This window comes from Solanum tuberosum, unplaced genomic scaffold (assembly GCF_000226075.1).
Source record: "Solanum tuberosum cultivar DM 1-3 516 R44 unplaced genomic scaffold, SolTub_3.0 scf00014, whole genome shotgun sequence".
Classification (NCBI taxonomy): domain Eukaryota; kingdom Viridiplantae; phylum Streptophyta; class Magnoliopsida; order Solanales; family Solanaceae; genus Solanum; species Solanum tuberosum.
The window spans coordinates 204,029-209,220 of record NW_006238939.1 but is presented as its reverse complement, the minus strand read 5'-3'; positions in this window follow the sequence as shown (position 1 = coordinate 209,220).

Sequence of the window (5,192 nt, the reverse complement as noted above, 5' to 3'; positions counted from 1 at the left end):
CGAGAGGGCCATTCATATTCAAATTCCAAGAGGGCCATTCATATTTAAAATCGCCAAAAGGGCCATTGCATATCAAAATGCCAAAAGGGGCATTTATATTCAAAATTGCCGAGAGGGCCATTTCATATTCAAACCGCCGAGAAGGCCATCATATTCAAAATCGCCAAAAGGGCCATCATGTTTAAAATGCCAAGAGAGCCATTGCATATCAAAATGCCAAGAGGGGCATTTATATTCAAAATCGCCAAGAGGGCCATTTCATATTCAAACCGTCAAGAGGGCCATCATATTCAAACCGCCAAGAGGGCTATTCGTATTCAAATTTCCAAGAGGGCCATTCATATTTAAAATTGCTAAAAGGGCCATTGCATATGAAAATGCCAAGAGAGGCATTTATATTCAAAATCGCCGAGAGGGCCATTTCATACTCAAACTGCCGAGAAGGCCATCATATTCAAACCTCCGAGAAGGCCATTCATATTAAAATTGCCAAGAGGGCCATTGCATATCAAAACGCCGAGAGGGTCACTGCATATCAAACTACCGAGAGGGCCGTCGTATTCAAACCATCAAGAGAACCATCAACATATTACATTAGTCTGTTTTACTACTTCGCTATTAAAAGAAGAGTACAGTGAAGAACCATGTCGCAAATATGAGATACAAGCTTTATTTGCTTTACGTCAAACTGAAAGAAGTTGACGTCAAATATTCAAGGAAAACAATCAAGTGCCAACATGGTGCAGACGACGCCAAAAAGGATGCAGCACAACGTGGAACTTTTTCTTAGCAGCGAATTGGGACATAGTTCGAAGAGGAATATCAAACTCTAAGACGCAAGTTGAAGAGCGACTTCCTCTACAATCGAACCACACCCATATAAAAAGGCACGTGGGTTTTTCTTTGAGTTTATTTGTTTCAGTTTCGCATCCGGAATAACTTCGACTCTTACCGGAGGCGACTTTCCAATCTGAGTGACAATGCACTAAGAGATTTGAAAATTATGTCTGTGTAAGTTCTTACTTATGGGTGTGAAGTGCGCCACATTCATGGATGAGAGATTGCAAGCCTCTTTTTCATTACTCGACTTACTTGTCACTCTTACCAAAACCGAAGGTTATCTAACATAATAGATTTCCTTTTCAATTGATCAAGCCGAACTACAAACAGCCTGATTCCTAAAGGTTTAAGGATATGTTGGCGGGCTCAATGTTGAAAACTCGGCTGTATTCCGACATTCTCTCTTAAATCTTATTCCTGAGTAATCCGATCTCTTCATAATTCGATATCGAGATAGCTTTTGAACCCTTCGATAATCATGTGTCAAATCAAGCGTGTCGAACTACAATTGGCCTGAATTCTCATATAGCCTGAGATATGTAGAAACCTGATACCGAGGTTCGATCATAATTCCTAAAGTCCGTACCAAAATCCCCTTCCTAAAGATGAAGATGTGGTCAGTCAAAATTGGATTCGTCAATTTCATTTGCCTCGAATTTCTTTCATCAATCTAAGTCAAACGAGGGACAGCTGTTGACACCCAATTTTAGATAGATTAATCATCGAGCTTCTTCAATTTCAAAAGATTTAAAATAATTAGTTTCACAAATTTTCAAAAAAAATAAAAAAAATATTTTGCAAGTTTTTAAATAGTCTATCAATTTTTATAATTTTTAATAATATATATGTTTTTATATAATTATGTATGAAATAAGTATATCCTATAAATATTCAAAAATCATCTCAATTTTTATTTATTTTAGTGTATTTTAAAGTGATGGCTATAATTTTGAATTAATTAGCTTTTATGAAATTTGAAATATTTTTTTCGAGTTATTTTTATGTAAGTTTTGTCAATTTTATAATTTCTAAAAAACAATAAATATGTTTTTATAGTTATGTATATGATTAGTATATTTTTATTTGAAAATTGTCTCAAAAGGTTTTAGTTTTGCTTTAAATTTTGCCAATTAGTTTAATTAATTAATAGTTAATATTTTAAAATTGATTATTATATCTTGATAAGATTAAGAAGCTCGTTAGTTAATTATATTAATTAATCTTATTTTACTAGCCGAATGTACTAAATGAATTCAATATGGCTACATTCTTAATCCATTGGTTAATTTTGTAATGCAATTGATCGATTAAAATTGCAACTTATTATCCAAAATTCTTAACTCCAATTAAGAGACCAAGTTTTGGGCCCATTTTTCAACATCCCACAACATTCCCTTCAGCCCACTCTTAATTCAAATACCCAGTCCAAACCCACTCCAACAAACACCTAATAATTCCCAGCTAAACCCGACCGACCCCACTCTGCTTCTTCTTCCTCGCCACGCGAGAACAACAAGCAGAAGGCTATGAACAGTGACCCTATTTTTTTCTTCATCGCAGCGAAAATCACGGACAACAACAGAAAATTGCGAGAAACCAGTGCCCTCATCCAACTACTCTGCGAACCCATAACCCTAGCAACCTGATCCATCACCCTCGCGTCTCATCCCCCCACCCTTCCCTGAGTCTCAAAGCATAGAAGGATTCCCCGTGCCTTTTACTGTTGATCTCGAAAAGGAGCATAGGAAAATTCAAACTTTTTTTCAAAAATCCAACGGATTTCCCCCCTAAATCACCCCAACTTTTCCTATAAATAGTTCTCCATGCTCAAGGGATAGAGGGAACAGTTTGGAGAGAGGTTTTTGAGTTTGGTGATAGTCACTTCTACATGTAAATTTTTTTATGTCTAGTTCTCTGATTCTAAATTCCGAAAAGATTGCCGCTCAGATTTTCTAAGCTTGTCGTTCGTATTCTAAGTCTGTGGTGGAAGTCGCTTCATCGTTAAGCTCGTTGTTCCGGAACGCTGCTCGGCAAAAGGTAATCTTCTCTTTATTTCAGCATTTATGTTGGCGCTTAATTATGTCTTATTCATTGAAATCGTGTTTGGCATTAACTGTTTGAGTATGTTTCCAGTAGCTTAAAAATAGTAAAAGTGCTTATCTTTGAACTTGACTACTTATTTTGAAGTTTTGACATCTTGGATTTCTATTTGTTGTCGGCCACTTCTAATATTGCTATCTTAAGCGTTGATTGCTCATATAGTGTTACTGTAAATGGGTTGCATATATGGTTGTTTTGATTCAGTGATTATGTCCTTGATATTGTTGGCATGTAACTGTCCAGATGGCTTGCATATGCATTAAATCTATGTGAAAATGATTGAATATCCCTATATTTCATTACAATATGATTATGTTCTCTTGTTTAAGTTGTTCCTCCAGATTTGTAGTTTATTCAAATTTGTAATTATTTGAGTTATCTTATGTAGCATTAAGTCATTTAAAAATATCTTTTTTATTACAACTATTTCAACTTTGAGCTTCTTTTGGCATTAATCTAATCAGCTTTGAGTTAATAAATGGTGTATAATTTGGATATGGAAGCAGATTGATGATATCTTTTGTATCTGATGGTTGCCTATATGAGCATCACGTCGAACTATTCATGAAAGTTGTTGCTTGTATTCCGCATCTGCTAGCATGAGAATTAGATTTCTTTGTGTTTTTTTATATAGCTTGTTCTTAGTTAATTTTAGTTCGAATAAGTTGATCCGAATACGAGTTTCTTTCTTACATGTATTTTAAGTCATGTTGTTCCACAGTCCCCATATCCCTGGTATGAGGTCGAAAGTACCACTCTGTTTGGTCTCTTTTAGTTCAATTGTTTAAATTTGTTGGTGTTGGTGGATGGAATATTTTTCTGTTGGTAGTATTTTGCCTCCAAATCATTCTTGTTTTTAGTCCAGGATATGTGCAGAACATTGTGATATTAGTACCTTCATTACAAATGTTGTTGAATTCAAGGTGCTATATATGTTGCCTAATAGATATGCAACATCTCTTTATTTATATTAGAGTTACATGTATAGTTTAAATTTTTTGCCTTGCCTCTGTTCATGTGAGTCATGCTTATTTTGTTACAATATGGTAATTGGCTTGAGTAGATGTTAATTCATTTGTCCTCATATACGATAAAAGTTCCTTTCCTTTATTTGGTGGAGTTTTAAATATTTTGTATGCATGGGTATACACATGTCCATCATCTATGTTTGTTCCTGCTTTGATAAATGCATGACTTGTTACTTGTGGATGTTTAAACTTAATGTATTAATTCATTTTGTTATAGCTTACTAGATCCTTATGATAATGTGTCTCTTATCATTAGCCGTGAATGATTTTGATTTATTCTAATTACCATTCTAATTCTAATCATTTATTTCCTTGCATGAACCTCTTTGTACTGAGTATGATTTGGGACTCTCTTTCCTCCTCGCATTGTCTCGTTGGATCAAATCCAACAAATTCCCTCGAGTCACCCCCCCCCCTTTGTAAATCGTGAAGTGGTGAACAGGTTGGAGGCAGGAAATTGAAACTTAAATGCTTGAAAAATCCAAAACAGGTTGTATACACTCATTATCAGCGATATACAGCTCAAAAATGCAAAAATATAGGGCAAAAGCAAAACACGGGTGTTCGTAAGCAAGAAATACACGGGGAAAGCTGATATACATGCTGATATACACTAATATACAACTGGTGTATACAAAAACGGGATTGGGTTAAAACCCAAAAACTTGCAGCGAAATTGGCCCAAGATGGGGCCCAATTTCATTATCTCTTTTACTATCCTAATTGTTTTGATTATATCTGACTAATTTCATTTAACTCTATAACTCTAGAACTATTAATTAACTTACTTAGATCCCCAAAAGATGAGTTATTTTCTTTACATTGGTTTACCTTTAAAACATCTTTTGTTCTCATTTATTTTATGTCTAGTATACCGGTCAATTTTTTTTAATTTTGGTGTTTTTTGTTCTTAAAAAGATATGCTATTTAATTAATAACTTTTTTTTACTCAGTTTTAAAAAAATTTAATCAAATAAACTAAAAAAAGAAAAAAAAACATGTTTTTCTTTACTCTGTCACTTTCTCAAAAGTTAGTCAAAACTTTGGTTCCTTTTCATTTAAAAAAAAAATTAAGATAGTCCTCATGCTTTAATTTACCAAATTGGTTCAAATTATTATTTTTAAAACAATTCAAATAAGTTTAATTAGTGTAAATTTTTTAAAATTCTAATAACTTGTAATTCAATTGAAATGTTTCCATTAAAAGTTCCTTTGGCTTGAAGA